Here is a 20,994-nt window from a genome sequence, read left to right as displayed (position 1 = left end):
TGGTTATTACAGGGCACAAATTAAGTAACGCTGTGATCTATTGGTTATCACAGCACACAAATTAAGTAACGCTGTGATCTATTGGTTCTCACAGGGCACAAATTAAGTAACGCTGTCATCTATTGGTTATCACAGCGCAGAAATTAAGTAACGCTGTGATCTATTGGTTATCACCCCGCACAAATTAAGTAACGCTGTGATCTTTTGGTTATCACAGCGCACAAATTAAGAAACGCTGTGATTTTTGGTTATCACAGAGCACAAATTAAGTAACATTGTGATCTATTGGTTATCACAGCGCACATAATAAGTAACGCTGTGATCTATTGGTTATTACAGCGCACAAATTAAGTAACGCTGTGATCTATTGGTTATTACAGGGCACAAATTAAGAAACGCTGTGATCTATTGGTTATCACAGCACACAAATTAAGTAACGCTGTGAACTATTGGTTATCACAGCGCACAAATTAAGTAACGTTGTGATCTATTGGTTATCACAGCGCACAAATTTAGTAACGCAGTGATCTATTGGTTATCACAGCGCACAAATTAAGTAACGCTGTGATCTATTGGTTATCACACGGCACAAATTAAGTAACGCTGTGATCTATTGGTTATCACAGGGTACAAATTAAGTAACGCTGTGATCTATTGGTTATCACAGCGCACAAATTAAGTAACGCTGTGATCTATTGGTTATCACAGAGCACCAATTAAGTCACGCTGTGTTGTCTTGGTTATCACAGCGCACAAATTAAGTAACGCTGTGATCTATTGGTTCTCACAGCGCACAAATTCAGTAACGCTCTGATCTATTGGTTCGCACAGGGCACAAATTAAGTAACGCTGTGATCTATTGGTTATCACAGAGCACAAATTAAGTAACGCTGTGATCTATAGCTTATCACAGCGCACAAATTAAGTAACGCTGTGATCTATTGGTTACCACAGGGCACAAATTAACTAACGCTGTGATGTATTAGTTATCACAGCGCACAAATTAAGAAACGCTGTGATCTATTGGTTTTCACAGCGCACAAATTAAGTAACGCTGTGTTGTATTGGTTATCACAGCGCACAAATTAAGTAACGCTGTGATCTATTGGTTATCACAGGGCACAAATTAAGTAACACTGTGATCTATTGGTTATCACAGGGCACAAATTAAGTAACGCTGTGATCTATTGGTTATCACAGCGCAGAAATTAAGTAACGCTGATGATCTATTGGTTATCACAGCGCACAAATTAAGTAACGCTGTGATGTATTGGTTATCACAGCGCACAAATTAAGTAACGCTGTGATCTACTGGTTATCACAGCGCACAAATTAAGTAACGCTGTGATCTATTGGTTATCACCCCGCACAAATTAAGTAACGCTGTGATCTTTTGGTTATCACAGCGCACAAATTAAGAAACGCTGTGATTTTTGGTTATCACAGAGCACAAATTAAGTAACATTGTGATCTATTGGTTATCACAGCACACATAATAAGTAACGCTGTGATCTATTGGTTATTACAGCGCACAAATTAAGTAACGCTGTGATCTATTGGTTATTACAGGGCACAAATTAAGAAACGCTGTGATCTATTGGTTATCACAGCACACAAATTAAGTAACGCTGTGAACTATTGGTTATCACAGCGCACAAATTAAGTAACGTTGTGATCTATTGGTTATCACAGCTCACAAATTTAGTAACGCAGTGATCTATTGGTTATCACAGCGCACAAATTAAGTAACGCTGTGATCTATTGGTTATCACACGGCACAAATTAAGTAACGCTGTGATCTATTGGTTATCACAGGGTACAAATTAAGTAACGCTGTGATCTATTGGTTATCACAGCGCACAAATTAAGTAACGCTGTGATCTATTGGTTATCACAGAGCACCAATTAAGTCACGCTGTGTTGTATTGGTTATCACAGCGCACAAATTAAGTAACGCTGTGATCTATTGGTTCTCACAGCGCACAAATTCAGTAACGCTCTGATCTATTGGTTCGCACAGGGCACAAATTAAGTAACGCTGTGATCTATTGGTTATCACAGAGCACAAATTAAGTAACGCTGTGATCTATAGCTTATCACAGCGCACAAATTAAGTAACGCTGTGATGTATTGGTTACCACAGGGCACAAATTAACTAACGCTGTGATGTATTAGTTATCACAGCGCACAAATTAAGAAACGCTGTGATATATTGGTTTTCACAGCGCACAAATTAAGTAACGCTGTGTTGTATTGGTTATCACAGCGCACAAATTAAGTAACGCTGTGATCTATTGGTTATCACAGGGCACAAATTAAGTAACACTGTGATCTATTGGTTATCACAGGGCACAAATTAAGTAACGCTGTGATCTATTGGTTATCACAGCGCAGAAATTAAGTAACGCTGATGATCTATTGGTTATCACAGCGCACAAATTAAGTAACGCTGTGATGTATTGGTTATCACAGCGCACAAATTAAGTAACGCTGTGATCTACTGGTTATCACAGCGCACAAATTAAGTAACGCTGTGATCTATTGGTTATCACAGGGCACAAATTAAGTAAAGCTGTGATCTACTGGTTATCACAGCGCACAAATTAAGTAACGCTGTGATCTATTGTTTATCACAGGGCACAAATTAAGTAACGCTGTGTTGTATTGGTTATCACAGCGCACAAATTAATTAACGCTGTGATCTACTGGTTATCACAGCGCACAAATTAAGTAACGCTGTGATCTATTGTTTATCACAGGGCACAAATTAAGTAACGCTGTGTTGTATTGGTTATCACAGCGCACAAATTAATTAACGCTATGGTCTACTGGTTATCACAGGGCACAAATTAAGTAGCGCTGTGATCTACTGGTTATCACAGCACACAAATTAAGTAACGCTGTGATCTTTTGGTTATCACAGCGCACAAATTAAAAAACGCTGTGATCTATTGGTTATCATAGGGTACAAATTAAGTAACGCTGTGATCAATTGGTTATCACAGCGCACAAATTAAGTAACGCTGTGATCTATTGGTTATCACAGGGCACTAATTAAGTAACGCTGTGATCTATTGGTTATCACAGCGCAGAAATTAAGTAACGCTGTGATCTATTGGTTATCACAGCGCACAAATTAAGTAACGCTGTGATGTATTGGTTATCACAGCGCACAAATTAAGTAACGCTGTGATCTATTGGTTATCTCAGGGTACAAATTAAGTAACGCTGTGATCTATTGGTTATCACAGCGCACAAATTAAGTAACGCTGTGATTTATTGGTTATCACAGAGCACAAACTAAGTAACGCTGTGTTGTATTGGTTATCACAGCGCACAAATTAAGTAACGCTGTGATCTATTGGTTATCACAGCGCACAAATTAAATAACGCTGTGATCTATTGGTTATCACAGCGCACAAATTAAGTAACGCTGTGATCTATTGGTTATCACAGGGTACAAATTAAGTAACGCTGTGATCTATTGGCTATCACAGCGCACAAATTAAGTAACGCTGTGTTGTATTGGTTATCACAGCGCACAAATTAAGTAACGCTGTGATCTATTGGTTCTCACAGGGCACAAATTAAGTAACGCTGTCATCTATTGGTTATCAAAGCGCAGAAATTAAGTAACGCTGTGATCTATTGGTTATCACACCGCACAAATTAAGTAACGCTGTGATCTTTTGGTTATCACAGCGCACAAATTAAGAAACGCTGTAATTTTTGGTTATCACAGAGCACAAATTAAGTAACATTGTGATCTATTGTTTATCACAGCGCACATAATAAGTAACGCTGTGATCTATTGGTTATCACAGCGCACAAATTAAGTAACGCTGTGATCTATTGGTTATTACAGCGCACAAATTAAGTAACGCTGTGATCTATTGGTTATTGCAGGGCACAAATTAAGAAACGCTGTGATCTATTGGTTATCACAGCGCACAAATTAAGTAACGCAGTGATCTATTTGTTATCACAGAGCACAAATCAAGTAACGCTGTGATCGATTGGTCATCACAGCGCACAAATTAAGTAACGCTGTGATCTATTGGTTATCACATGGCACAAATTAAGTAACGCTGTGATCTATTGGTTATCACACGGCACAAATTAAGTAACGCTGTGATCTATTGGTTATCACAGGGTACAAATTAAGTAACGCTGTGATCTATTGGTTATCACAGCGCACAAATTAAGTAACGCTGTGATCTATTGGTTATCACAGCGCACAAATTAAGTAACGCTGTGATCTATTGGTTATCACAGCGCACAAATTAAGTAACGCAGTGATCTATTGGTTATCACAGAGCACAAATCAAGTAACGCTGTGATCGATTGGTCATCACAGCGCACAAATTAAGTAACGCTGTGATCTATTGGTTATCACATGGCACAAATTAAGCAACGCTGTGATCTATTGGTTATCACACGGCACAAATTAAGTAACGCTGTGATCTATTGGTTATCACAGGGTACAAATTAAGTAACGCTGTGATCTATTGGTTATCACAGCGCACAAATTAAGTAGCGCTGTGATCTATTGGTTGTCACAGGGCACCAATTAAGTCACGCTGTGTTGTATTGGTTATCACAGCGCACAAATTAAGTAACGCTGTGATCTATTGGTTCTCACAGCGCACAAATTAAGTAACGCTCTGATCTATTGGTTCGCACAGCGCACAAATTAAGTAACGCTGTGATCTATTGGTTATCACAGAGCACAAATTAAGTAACGCTGTGATCTATAGCTTATCACAGCGCACAAATTAAGTAACGCTGTGATCTATTGGTTATTACAGCGCACAAATTAAGTAACGCTGTGATCTATTGGTTATTACAGGGCACAAATTAAGAAACGCTGTGATCTATTGGTTGTCACAGCGCAGAAATTAAGTAACGCTGTGTTGTATTGGTTATCACAGCGCACAAATTAAGTAACGCTGTGATCTATTGGTTATCACAGAGCACAAATTAAGTAACGCTGTGATCTATTGGTTATCACAGGGTACAAATTAAGTAACGCTGTGATCTATTGGTTATCACAGCGCACAAATTAAGTAGCGCTGTGATCTATTGGTTGTCACAGGGCACCAATTAAGTCACGCTGTGTTGTATTGGTTATCACAGCGCACAAATTAAGTAACGCTGTGATCTATTGGTTCTCACAGCGCACAAATTAAGTAACGCTCTGATCTATTGGTTCGCACAGCGCACAAATTAAGTAACGCTGTGATCTATTGGTTATCACAGAGCACAAATTAAGTAACGCTGTGATCTATAGCTTATCACAGCGCACAAATTAAGTAACGCTGTGATCTATTGGTTATTACAGCGCACAAATTAAGTAACGCTGTGATCTATTGGTTATTACAGGGCACAAATTAAGAAACGCTGTGATCTATTGGTTGTCACAGCGCAGAAATTAAGTAACGCTGTGTTGTATTGGTTATCACAGCGCACAAATTAAGTAACGCTGTGATCTATTGGTTATCACAGGGCACAAATTAAGTAACACTGTGATCTATTGGTTATCACAGGGCACAAATTAAGTAACGCTGTGATCTATTGGTTATCACAGCGCAGAAATTAAGTAACGCTGATGATCTATTGGTTATCACAGCGCACAAATTAAGTAACGCTGTGATGTATTGGTTATCACAGCGCACAAATTAAGTAACGCTGTGATCTACTGGTTATCACAGCGCACAAATTAAGTAACGCTGTGATCTATTGGTTATCACAGGGCTCAAATTAAGTAACGCTGTGATCTGCTGGTTATCACAGCGCACAAATTAAGTAACGCTGTGATCTATTGGTTATCACAGGGCACAAATTAAGTAACGCTGTGTTGTATTGGTTATCACAGCGCACAAATTAATTAACGCTGTGGTCTACTGGTTATCACAGGGCACAAATTAAGTAGCGCTGTGATCTACTGGTTTTCACAGCGCACAAATTAAGTAACGCTGTGATCTATTGGTTATCACAGGGCACAAATTAAGTAACGCTGTCATCTATTGGTTATCACAGTTAAGAAATTAAGTGACGCTGTGATCTATTGGTTATCACAGCGCACAAATTAAGTAACGCTGTGATCTATTGGTTATCACAGTGCACATAATAAGTAACGCTGTGATCTATTGGTTATCACAGCGCACATAATAAGTAACGCTGTGATCTATTGGTTATTACAGGGCACAAATTAAGTAACGCTGTGATCTATTGGTTAGCACAGCACACAAATTAAGTAACGCTGTGATCTATTGGTTATCACAGAGCACAAATTAAGTAACGCTGTGTTGTATTGGTTATCACAGCGCACAAATTAAGTAACACTGTGATCTATTGGTTGTCACAGCGCAGAAATTAATTAACGCTGTGGTCTACTGGGTTTCACAGGGCACAAATTAAGTAGCGCTGTGATCTACTGGTAAACACACTGCACAAATTAAGTAACGCTGTGATCTTTTGGTTATCACAGCGCACAAATTAAGAAACGCTGTGATCTATTGGTTGTCACAGCGCACAAATTAAGTAACGCTGTGTTGTATTGGTTATCACAGCGCACAAATTAAGTAACGCTGTGATCTATTGGTTATCACAGCGCACAAATTAAGTAACGCAGTGATCTATTGGTTATCACACAGCACAAATTAAGTAACGCTGTGATCTATTGGTTATCACAGAGCACAAATTAAGTAACGCTGTGATCTATTGCATATCACAGCGCACAAATTAAGTAACGCTGTGATCTATTGGTTACCACAGGGCACAAATTAACTAACGCTGTGATGTATCAGTTATCACAGCGCACAAATTAAGTAACGCTGTGATCTATTGGTTATCACAGCGCACAAATTAAGTAACGCTGTGATCTATTGGTTATCACAGGGTACAAATTAAGTAACGCTGTGATCTATTGGTTATCACAGCGCACAAATTAAGTAACGCTGTGATCTATTGGTTATCACAGAGCACAAATTAAGTAACGCTGTGTTGTGTTGGTTATCACAGCGCACAAATTAAGTAACGCTGTGATCTATTGGTTATCACAGCGCACAAATTAAGTAACGCTGTGATCTATTGGTTCTCACAGGGCACAAATTAAGTAACGCTGTCATCTATTGGTTATCACAGCGCAGAAATTAAGTAACGCTGTGATCTATTGGTTATCACACCGCACAAATTAAGTAACGCTGTGATCTTTTGGTTAACACAGCGCACAAATTAAGAAACGCTGTGATTTTTGGTTATCACAGAGCACAAATTAAGTAACATTGTGATCTATTGGTTATCACAGCGCACATAATAAGTAACGCTGTGATCTATTGGTTATTACAGCGCACAAATTAAGTAACGCTGTGATCTATTGGTTATCAAAGGGCACAAATTAAGTAACGCTGTGATCTATTGGTTATCACAGCGCACAAATTAAGTAACGCTGTGATCTATTGGTTATCACAGCGCACAAATTAAGTAACGCAGTCATCTATTGGTTATCACACAGCACAAATTAAGTAACGCTGTGATCGATTGGTCATCACAGTGCACAAATTAAGTAACGCTGTGATCTATTGGTTATCACATGGCACAAATTAAGTAACGCTGTGATCTATTGGTTACCACAGGGCACAAATTAACTAACGCTGTGATGTATCAGTTATCACAGCGCACAAATTAAGTAACGCTGTGATCTTTTGGTTATCACAGCGCACAAATTAAGAAACGCTGTGATCTATTGGTTGTCACAGCGCACAAATTAAGTAACGCTGTGTTGTATTGGTTATCACAGCGCACAAATTAAGTAACGCTGTGATCTATTGGTTATCACAGCGCACAAATTAAGTAACGCAGTGATCTATTGGTTATCACACAGCACAAATTAAGTCACGCTGTGTTGTATTGGTTATCACAGCGCACAAATTAAGTAACGCTGTGATCTATTGGTTCTCACAGCGCACAAATTAAGTAACGCTCTGATCTATTGGTTCGCACAGCGCACAAATTAAGTAACGCTGTGATCTATTGGTTATCAAAGAGCACAAATTAAGTAACGCTGTGATCTATTGCATATCACAGCGCACAAATTAAGTAACGCTGTGATCTATTGGTTACCACAGGGCACAAATTAACTAACGCTGTGATGTATCAGTTATCACAGCGCACAAATTAAGTAACGCTGTGATCTATTGGTTATTACAGCGCACAAATTAAGTAACGCTGTGATCTATTGGTTATCACAGCGCACAAATTAAGTAACGCTGTGATCTATTGGTTATCACAGGGTACAAATTAAGTAACGCTGTGATCTATTGGTTATCACAGCGCACAAATTAAGTAACGCTGTGATCTATTGGTTATCACAGAGCACAAATTAAGTAACGCTGTGTTGTGTTGGTTATCACAGCGCACAAATTAAGTAACGCTGTGATCTATTGGTTATCACAGCGCACAAATTAAGTAACGCTGTGATCTATTGGTTCTCACAGGGCACAAATTAAGTAACGCTGTCATCTATTGGTTATCACAGCGCAGAAATTAAGTAACGCTGTGATCTATTGGTTATCACACCGCACAAATTAAGTAACGCTGTGATCTTTTGGTTAACACAGCGCACAAATTAAGAAACGCTGTGATTTTTGGTTATCACAGAGCACAAATTAAGTAACATTGTGATCTATTGGTTATCACAGCGCACATAATAAGTAACGCTGTGATCTATTGGTTATTACAGCGCACAAATTAAGTAACGCTGTGATCTATTGGTTATCAAAGGGCACAAATTAAGTAACGCTGTGATCTATTGGTTATCACAGCGCACAAATTAAGTAACGCTGTGATCTATTGGTTATCACAGCGCACAAATTAAGTAACGCAGTCATCTATTGGTTATCACACAGCACAAATTAAGTAACGCTGTGATCGATTGGTCATCACAGTGCACAAATTAAGTAACGCTGTGATCTATTGGTTATCACATGGCACAAATTAAGTAACGCTGTGATCTATTGGTTATCACACGGCACAAATTAAGTAACGCAGTGATCTATTGGTTATCACAGGGTACAAATTAAGTAACGCTGTGATCTATTGGTTATCACAGCGCACAAATTAAGTAACGCTGTGATCTATTGGTTATCACAGAGCACAAATTAAGTCACGCTGTGTTGTATTGGTTATCACAGCGCACAAATTAAGTAACGCTGTGATCTATTGGTTCTCACAGCGCACAAATTAAGTAACGCTCTGATCTATTGGTTCGCATAGCGCACAAATTAAGTAACGCTGTGATCTATTGGTTATCACAGAGCACAAATTAAGTAACGCTGTGATCTATTGCATATCACAGCGCACAAATTAAGTAACGCTGTGATCTATTGGTTACCACAGGGCACAAATTAACTAACGCTGTGATGTATTAGTTATCACAGCGCACAAATTAAGTAACGCTGTGATCTATTGGTTATTACAGCGCACAAATTAAGTAACGCTGTGATCTATTGGTTATTACAGCGCAGAAATTAAGTAACGCTGATGATCTATTGGTTATCACAGCGCACAAATTAAGTAACGCTGTGATGTAGTGGTTATCACAGCGCACAAATTAAGTAACGCTGTGATCTACTGGTTATCACAGCGCACAAATTAAGTAACGCTGTGATCTATTGGTTATCACAGGGCACAAATTAAGTAACGCTGTGATCTACTGGTTATCACAGCGCACAAATTAAGTAACGCTGTGATCTATTGGTTATCACAGGGCACAAATTAAGTAACGCTGTGATCTATTGGTTATCACACCGCACAAATTAAGTAACGCTGTGATCTATTGGTTATCACAGGGCACAAATTAAGTAACGCTGTGATCTATTGGTTATCACACCGCACAAATTATGTAACGCTGTGATCTTTTGGTTAACACAGCGCACAAATTAAGAAACGCTGTGATTTTTGGTTATCACAGAGCACAAATTAAGTAACATTGTGATCTATTGGTTATCACAGCGCACATAATAAGTAACGCTGTGATCTATTGGTTATTACAGCGCACAAATTAAGTAACGCTGTGATCTATTGGTTACCACAGGGCACAAATTAAGTAACGCTGTGATCTATTGGTTATCACAGCGCACATAATAAGTAACGCTGTGATCTATTGGTTATCACAGCGCACAAATTAAGTAACGCTGAGATCTATTGGTTATCACAGAGCACAAATTAAGTAACGCTGTGATGTATTGGTTATCACAGCGCAGAAATTAAGTCACGCTGTGATCTATTGGTTATCACAGCGCACAAATTAAGTAACGCTGTGATCTATTGGTTATCACAGGGCACAAATTAAGTAACGCTGTGATCTATTGGTTATCACAGCGGAGAAATTAAGTAATGCTGTGATCTCTTGGTGGTTATCACAGCGCACAAATTAAGTAACGCTGTGATCTATTGGTTATCACAGCGCACAAATTAAGTAACGCTGTGATCTATTGGTTATCACAGGGTACAGATTAAGTAACGCTGTGATCTATTGGTTATCACAGCGCAGAAATTAAGTAACGCTGTGATCTATTGGTTATCACAGCGCACAAATTAAGAAACGCTGTGATTTTTGGTTATCACAGAGCACAAATTAAGTAATGCTGTGATCTATTGGTTAGCACAGCACACAAATTAAGGAATGCTGTGATCTATTGATTATCACAGCGCACATAATCAGGAACGCTGCGAACTATTGGTTATCACAGCGCACAAATGAAGTAACGCTGTGATCTATTGGTTAGCACAGCACACAAATTAAGTAACGCTTTGATCTATTCGTTATAACAGCACACAAATTAGGTAACGCTGTGATCTATTGGTTATCACAGCGCACAAATGAAGTAACGCTGTGATCTATTGGTTATCGCAGCGCATAAATTAAGTAACGCTGTGATGTATTGATTATCACAGCGCACAAATTAAGTAACGCTGTGATCTATTGGTTATCACAGGGTACAAATTAAGTAACGCTGTGTTGTATTGGTTATCACAGCGCACAAATTAAGTATCGCTGTGATCTACTGGTCATCACAGCGCACAAATTAAGTAACGCTGTGATCTATTGGTTATCACAGGGCACAAATTAAGTAATGCTGTGATCGATTGGTTATCACAGAGCACAAATTAAGTAACGCTGTGTTGTATTGGTTATCACAGCGCACAAATTAAGTAACGCTGTGATCAATTGGTTATCACAGAGCACAAATTAAGTAACGCTGTGATCTATTGGTTATCACAGAGCACAAATTAAGAAATGCTGTGATCTATTGGTTATCACAGAGCACAAATTAAGTAACGCTGTGATCGATTGGTTATCACAGAGCACAAATTGAGTAACGCTGTGATCGATTGGTTACCACATGGCACAAATTAAGTAACGCTGTGTTGTATTGGTTATCTCAGCGCACAAATTAAGTAACGCTGTGATCAATTGGTTATCACAGAGCACAAATTAAGTAACGCTGTGTTGTATTGGTTATCACAGCGCACAAATTAAGTAACGCTGTGAACTATTAGTTATCACTGCGCACAAATTAAATAACGCTGTGATCTATTGGTTATCGCAGCGCGGAAATTAAGTAACGCTGTGATCTGTTGGTTATCACAGCGCACAAATTAAGTAACGCTGTGATCTATTGGTTATCACAGGGCACAAATTAAGAAACGCTGTGATTTTTGGTTATTACAGCGCACAAATTAAGTAACGCTGTGATCTATCGGTTATCACAGGGCACAAATTAAATAACGCTGTGATCTGTTGGTTATCACAGAGCACAAATTAAATAACGCTGTGATCTGTTGGTTTTCACAGAGCACAAATTAAGTAACGCTGTGATCTATCGGTTATCACAGGGCACAAATTAAATAACGCTGTGATCTGTTGGTTTTCACAGAGCACAAATTAAGTAACGCTGTGATCTATTGGTTATCACAGGGCACAAATTAAGTCACGCTGTGATCTATCGGTTATCACAGGGTACAAATTAAGTAACGCTGTGATCTATTGGTTATCACAGGGCACAAATTTAGTCACGCTGTGATCTATCGGTTATCACAGGGTACAAATTAAGTAACGCTGTGATCTATTGGTTATCACAGGGTACAAATTAAGTAACGCTGTGATCTATTGGTTATCACAGGGCACAAATTAAGTAACGCTGTGATCTATTGGTTATCACAGAGAACAAATTAAGTAACGCTGTGATCTATTGGTTATCACAGCGCACAAATTAAGTAACGCTGTGATCTATTGGTTATCACAGAGCACAAATTAAGTAACGCTGTGATCTATAGGTTATCACTGCACACATAATAAGGAACGCTGTGATCAATTGGTTATCACAGCGCACAAATTAAGTAACGCTGTGATCTATTGGTTATCACAGCGCACAAATTAAGTCACGCTGTGATCATTTGGTTTTCACAGCGCACAAATTAAGAAACGCTGTGATATATTGGTTATCACAGCGCAGAAATTAAGTAACGCTGTGATATATTGGTTATCACAGCGCACAAATTAAGTAACGCTGTGATCTATTGGTTATCACAGCGCACAAATTAAGTAACGCTGTGATCTATTGGTTTTCACAGTGTACAGATTAAGAAACGCTGTGATCTATTGGTTATCACAGCGCAGAAATTAAGTAACGCTGTGATCTATTGGTTATCACAGCGCACAAATTAAGAAACGCTGTGATTTTTGGTTATCACAGAGCACAAATTATGTAATGATGTGATCTATTGGTTAGCACAGCACACAAATTAAGTAACGCTGTGATCTATTGATTATCACAGCGCACATAATCAGGAACGCTGCGAACTATTGGTTATCACAGCGCACAAATTAAGTAACGCTGTGATCTATTGGTTATCACAGAGCACAAATTAAGTAACGCTGTGATGTATTGGTTATCACAGCGCACAAATTAAGTAATGCTGTGATCTATTGGTTATCACAGGGCACAAATTAAGAAACGCTGTGATCTATTGGTTATCATAGCGTACAAATTGAGTAACGCTGTGATCAATTGGTTATCACAGCGCACAAATTAAGTAATGCTGTGATCGATTGGTTATCACAGAGCACAAATTAAGTAATGCTGTGATCGATTGGTTATCATAGAGCACAAATTAAGTAACGCTGTGATCTATTGTTTATCACAGGGCACAAATTAAGTAACGCTGTGATCTATTGGTTATCACAGAGCACAAATTAAGTAACGCTGTGATCTATTGGTTATCACAGAGCACAAATTAAGTAATGCTGTGATCTATTGGTTATCACAGAGCACAAATTAAGTAACGCTGTGATCGATTGGTTATCACAGAGCACAAATTAAGTAACGCTGTGATCTATTGGTTATCACAGGGCACAAATTAAGTAACGCTGTGATCTATTGGTTATCACAGGGCACAAATTAAGTAACGCTGTGATCTATTGGTTATCACAGAGCACAAATTAAGTAACGCTGTGTTGTATTGGCTATCACAGCGCACAAATTAAGTAACGCTGTGAACTATTGGTTATCACTGCGCACAAATTAAGTAACGCTGTGATCTATTGGTTATCACAGCGCTCAAATTAAGTAACGCTGTGATCTATTGGTTATCGCAGCGCGGAAATTAAGTAACGCTGTGATCTGTTGGTTATCACAGAGCACAAATTAAGTAACGCTGTGATCTATTGGTTATCACAGGGCACAAATTAAGAAACGCTGTGATTTTTGGTTATTACAGCGCACAAATTAAGTAACGCTGTGATCTATCGGTTATCACAGGGCACAAATTAAATAACGCTGTGATCTGTTGGTTATCACAGAGCACAAATTAAATAACGCTGTGATCTGTTGGTTTTCACAGAGCACAAATTAAGTAACGCTGTGATCTATCGGTTATCACAGGGCACAAATTAAATAACGCTGTGATCTGTTGGTTTTCACAGAGCACAAATTAAGTAACGCTGTGATCTATTGGTTATCACAGGGCACAAATTAAGTCACGCTGTGATCTATCGGTTATCACAGGGTACAAATTAAGTAACGCTGTGATCTATTGGTTATCACAGGGCACAAATTTAGTCACGCTGTGATCTATCGGTTATCACAGGGTACAAATTAAGAAACGCTGTGATCTATTGGTTATCACAGGGTACAAATTAAGTAACGCTGTGATCTATTGGTTATCACAGGGCACAAATTAAGTAACGCTGTGATCTATTGGTTATCACAGAGCACAAATTAAGTAACGCTGTGATCTATTGGTTATCACTGCACACATAATAAGGAACGCTGTGATCAATTGGTTATCACAGCGCACAAATTAAGTAACGCTGTGATCTATTGGTTATCACAGGGCACAAATTTAGTCACGCTGTGATCTATCGGTTATCACAGGGTACAAATTAAGTAACGCTGTGATCTATTGGTTATCACAGGGTACAAATTAAGTAACGCTGTGATCTATTGGTTATCACAGGGCACAAATTAAGTAACGCTGTGATCTATTGGTTATCACAGCGCACAAATTAAGTAACGCTGTGATCTTTTGGTTATCACAGCGCACAAATTAAGAAACGCTGTGATCTATTGGTTATCACAGAGCACAAATTAAGTCACGCTGTGATCTATTGGTTATCACAGAGCACAAATTAAGTCACACTGTGATCTATTGGTTATCACAGGGCACAAATTAAGTAACGCTGTGATCTATTGGTTATCACAGGGTAGAAATTAAGTAACGCTGTGATCTATTGGTTGTCACAGCGCACAAATTAAGTAACGCTGTGATCTTTTGGTTATCACAGCGCACAAATTAATTAACGCTGTGATCTATTGGTTATCACAGAGCACAAATTAAGTAACGCTGTGATGTATTGGTTATCACAGCGGAGAAATTAAGTAATGCTGTGATCTCTTGGTGGTTATCACAGCGCACAAATTAAGTAACGCTGTGATCTATTGGTTATCACAGCGCACAAATTAAGTAACGCTGTGATCTATTGGTTATCACAGGGTACAGATTAAGTAACGCTGTGATCTATTGGTTATCACAGCGCAGAAATTAAGTAACGCTGTGATCTATTGGTTATCACAGCGCACAAATTAAGAAACGCTGTGATTTTTGGTTATCACAGAGCACAAATTAAGTAATGCTGTGATCTATTGGTTAGCACAGCACACAAATTAAGGAATGCTGTGATCTATTGATTATCACAGCGCACATAATCAGGAACGCTGCGAACTATTGGTTATCACAGCGCACAAATGAAGTAACGCTGTGATCTATTGGTTAGCACAGCACACAAATTAAGTAACGCTTTGATCTATTCGTTATAACAGCACACAAATTAGGTAACGCTGTGATCTATTGGTTATCACAGCGCACAAATGAAGTAACGCTGTGATCTATTGGTTATCGCAGCGCATAAATTAAGTAACGCTGTGATGTATTGATTATCACAGCGCACAAATTAAGTAACGCTGTGATCTATTGGTTATCACAGGGTACAAATTAAGTAACGCTGTGATCTATTGGTTATCACAGCGCACAAATTAAATAACGCTGTGATCTATTGGTTATCACAGAGCACAAATTAAGTAACGCTGTGTTGTATTGGTTATCACAGCGCACAAATTAAGTATCGCTGTGATCTACTGGTCATCACAGCGCACAAATTAAGTAACGCTGTGATCTATTGGTTATCACAGGGCACAAATTAAGTAATGCTGTGATCGATTGGTTATCACAGAGCACAAATTAAGTAACGCTGTGTTGTATTGGTTATCACAGCGCACAAGTTAAGTAACGCTGTGATCAATTGGTTATCACAGAGCACAAATTAAGTAACGCTGTGATCTATTGGTTATCACAGAGCACAAATTAAGAAATGCTGTGATCTATTGGTTATCACAGAGCACAAATTAAGTAACGCTGTGTTGTATTGGTTATCACAGCGCACAAATTAAGTAACGCTGTGAACTATTAGTTATCACTGCGCACAAATTAAATAACGCTGTGATCTATTGGTTATCGCAGCGCGGAAATTAAGTAACGCTGTGATCTGTTGGTTATCACAGCGCACAAATTAAGTAACGCTGTGATCTATTGGTTATCACAGGGCACAAATTAAGTAACGCTGTGATCTATTGGTTATCACAGAGCACAAATTAAGAAATGCTGTGATCTATTGGTTATCACAGAGCACAAATTAAGTAACGCTGTGATCGATTGGTTATCACAGAGCACAAATTGAGTAACGCTGTGATCGATTGGTTACCACATGGCACAAATTAAGTAACGCTGTGTTGTATTGGTTATCACAGCGCACAAATTAAGTAACGCTGTGATCAATTGGTTATCACAGAGCACAAATTAAGTAACGCTGTGTTGTATTGGTTATCACAGCGCACAAATTAAGTAACGCTGTGAACTATTAGTTATCACTGCGCACAAATTAAATAACGCTGTGATCTATTGGTTATCGCAGCGCGGAAATTAAGTAACGCTGTGATCTGTTGGTTATCACAGCGCACAAATTAAGTAACGCTGTGATCTATTGGTTATCACAGGGCACAAATTAAGAAACGCTGTGATTTTTGGTTATTACAGCGCACAAATTAAGTAACGCTGTGATCTATCGGTTATCACAGGGCACAAATTAAATAACGCTGTGATCTGTTGGTTATCACAGAGCACAAATTAAATAACGCTGTGATCTGTTGGTTTTCACAGAGCACAAATTAAGTAACGCTGTGATCTATCGGTTATCACAGGGCACAAATTAAATAACGCTGTGATCTGTTGGTTTTCACAGAGCACAAATTAAGTAACGCTGTGATCTATTGGTTATCACAGGGCACAAATTAAGTCACGCTGTGATCTATCGGTTATCACAGGGTACAAATTAAGTAACGCTGTGATCTATTGGTTATCACAGGGCACAAATTTAGTCACGCTGTGATCTATCGGTTATCACAGGGTACAAATTAAGTAACGCTGTGATCTATTGGTTATCACAGGGTACAAATTAAGTAACGCTGTGATCTATTGGTTATCACAGGGCACAAATTAAGTAACGCTGTGATCTATTGGTTATCACAGAGCACAAATTAAGTAACGCTGTGATCTATTGGTTATCACTGCACACATAATAAGGAACGCTGTGATCAATTGGTTATCACAGCGCACAAATTAAGTAACGCTGTGATCTATTGGTTATCACAGGGCACAAATTTAGTCACGCTGTGATCTATCGGTTATCACAGGGTACAAATTAAGTAACGCTGTGATCTATTGGTTATCACAGGGTACAAATTAAGTAACGCTGTGATCTATTGGTTATCACAGGGCACAAATTAAGTAACGCTGTGATCTATTGGTTATCACAGCGCACAAATTAAGTAACGCTGTGATCTTTTGGTTATCACAGCGCACAAATTAAGAAACGCTGTGATCTATTGGTTATCACAGAGCACAAATTAAGTCACGCTGTGATCTATTGGTTATCACAGAGCACAAATTAAGTCACACTGTGATCTATTGGTTATCACAGGGCACAAATTAAGTAACGCTGTGATCTATTGGTTATCACAGGGTAGAAATTAAGTAACGCTGTGATCTATTGGTTGTCACAGCGCACAAATTAAGTAACGCTGTGATCTTTTGGTTATCACAGCGCACAAATTAATTAACGCTGTGATCTATTGGTTATCACAGAGCACAAATTAAGTAACGCTGTGATGTATTGGTTATCACAGCGGAGAAATTAAGTAATGCTGTGATCTCTTGGTGGTTATCACAGCGCACAAATTAAGTAACGCTGTGATCTATTGGTTATCACAGCGCACAAATTAAGTAACGCTGTGATCTATTGGTTATCACAGGGTACAGATTAAGTAACGCTGTGATCTATTGGTTATCACAGCGCAGAAATTAAGTAACGCTGTGATCTATTGGTTATCACAGCGCACAAATTAAGAAACGCTGTGATTTTTGGTTATCACAGAGCACAAATTAAGTAATGCTGTGATCTATTGGTTAGCACAGCACACAAATTAAGGAATGCTGTGATCTATTGATTATCACAGCGCACATAATCAGGAACGCTGCGAACTATTGGTTATCACAGCGCACAAATGAAGTAACGCTGTGATCTATTGGTTAGCACAGCACACAAATTAAGTAACGCTTTGATCTATTCGTTATAACAGCACACAAATTAGGTAACGCTGTGATCTATTGGTTATCACAGCGCACAAATGAAGTAACGCTGTGATCTATTGGTTATCGCAGCGCATAAATTAAGTAACGCTGTGATGTATTGATTATCACAGCGCACAAATTAAGTAACGCTGTGATCTATTGGTTATCACAGGGTACAAATTAAGTAACGCTGTGATCTATTGGTTATCACAGCGCACAAATTAAATAACGCTGTGATCTATTGGTTATCACAGAGCACAAATTAAGTAACGCTGTGTTGTATTGGTTATCACAGCGCACAAATTAAGTATCGCTGTGATCTACTGGTCATCACAGCGCACAAATTAAGTAACGCTGTGATCTATTGGTTATCACAGGGCACAAATTAAGTAATGCTGTGATCGATTGGTTATCACAGAGCACAAATTAAGTAACGCTGTGTTGTATTGGTTATCACAGCGCACAAATTAAGTAACGCTGTGATCAATTGGTTATCACAGAGCACAAATTAAGTAACGCTGTGATCTATTGGTTATCACAGAGCACAAATTAAGAAATGCTGTGATCTATTGGTTATCACAGAGCACAAATTAAGTAACGCTGTGATCGATTGGTTATCACAGAGCACAAATTGAGTAACGCTGTTATCGATTGGTTACCACATGGCACAAATTAAGTAACGCTGTGTTGTATTGGTTATCACAGCGCACAAATTAAGTAACGCTGTGATCAATTGGTTATCACAGAGCACAAATTAAGTAACGCTGTGTTGTATTGGTTATCACAGCGCACAAATTAAGTAACGCTGTGAACTATTAGTTATCACTGCGCACAAATTAAATAACGCTGTGATCTATTGGTTATCGCAGCGCGGAAATTAAGTAACGCTGTGATCTGTTGGTTATCACAGCGCACAAATTAAGTAACGCTGTGATCTATTGGTTATCACAGGGCACAAATTAAGAAACGCTGTGATTTTTGGTTATTACAGCGCACAAATTAAGTAACGCTGTGATCTATCGGTTATCACAGGGCACAAATTAAATAACGCTGTGATCTGTTGGTTATCACAGAGCACAAATTAAATAACGCTGTGATCTGTTGGTTTTCACAGAGCACAAATTAAGTAACGCTGTGATCTATCGGTTATCACAGGGCACAAATTAAATAACGCTGTGATCTGTTGGTTTTCACAGAGCACAAATTAAGTAACGCTGTGATCTATTGGTTATCACAGGGCACAAATTAAGTCACGCTGTGATCTATCGGTTATCACAGGGTACAAATTAAGTAACGCTGTGATCTATTGGTTATCACAGGGCACAAATTTAGTCACGCTGTGATCTATCGGTTATCACAGGGTACAAATTAAGTAACGCTGTGATCTATTGGTTATCACAGGGTACAAATTAAGTAACGCTGTGATCTATTGGTTATCACAGGGCACAAATTAAGTAACGCTGTGATCTATTGGTTATCACAGAGAACAAATTAAGTAACGCTGTGATCTATTGGTTATCACAGCGCACAAATTAAGTAACGCTGTGATCTATTGGTTATCACAGAGCACAAATTAAGTAACGCTGTGATCTATAGGTTATCACTGCACACATAATAAGGAACGCTGTGATCAATTGGTTATCACAGCGCACAAATTAAGTAACGCTGTGATCTATTGGTTATCACAGCGCACAAATTAAGTCACGCTGTGATCATTTGGTTTTCACAGCGCACAAATTAAGAAACGCTGTGATCTATTGGTTATCACAGCGGAGAAATTAAGTAACGCTGTGATCTATTGGTTATCACAGCGCTCAAATTAAGTCACGCTGTGATCTTTTGGTTTTCACAGCGCACAAATTAAGAAATGCTGTGATCTATTGGTTATCACAGCGCACAAATTAAGTAACGCTGTGATCTATTGGTTATCACAGCGCACAAATTAAGTCACGCTGTGATCTTTTGGTTATCGCAGCGCAGAAACTAAGTAACGCTGTGATATATTGGTTATCACAGCGCACAAATTAAGTAACGCTGTGATCTATTGGTTATCACAGCGCACAAATTAAGTAACGCTGTGATCTATTGGTTTTCACAGTGTACAGATTAAGAAACGCTGTGATCTATTGGTTATCACAGCGCAGAAATTAAGTAACGCTGTGATCTATTGGTTATCACAGCGCACAAATTAAGAAACGCTGTGATTTTTGGTTATCACAGAGCACAAATTATGTAATGATGTGATCTATTGGTTAGCACAGCACACAAATTAAGTAACGCTGTGATCTATTGATTATCACAGCGCACATAATCAGGAACGCTGCGAACTATTGGTTATCACAGCGCACAAATTAAGTAACGCTGTGATCTATTGGTTATCACAGAGCACAAATTAAGTAACGCTGTGATGTATTGGTTATCACAGCGCACAAATTAAGTAATGCTGTGATCTATTGGTTATCACAGGGCACAAATTAAGAAACGCTGTGATCTATTGGTTATCATAGCGTACAAATTGAGTAACGCTGTGATCAATTGGTTATCACAGCGCACAAATTAAGTAATGCTGTGATCGATTGGTTATCACAGAGCACAAATTAAGTAATGCTGTGATCGATTGGTTATCATAGAGCACAAATTAAGTAACGCTGTGATCTATTGTTTATCACAGGGCACAAATTAAGTAACGCTGTGATCTATTGGTTATCACAGAGCACAAATTAAGTAACGCTGTGATCTATTGGT

The sequence above is a fragment of the Pristiophorus japonicus genome, chromosome X, assembly GCF_044704955.1.
Source record: "Pristiophorus japonicus isolate sPriJap1 chromosome X, sPriJap1.hap1, whole genome shotgun sequence".
Taxonomy (NCBI): domain Eukaryota; kingdom Metazoa; phylum Chordata; class Chondrichthyes; family Pristiophoridae; genus Pristiophorus; species Pristiophorus japonicus.
Note: the sequence above shows the minus strand (reverse complement) of the source record.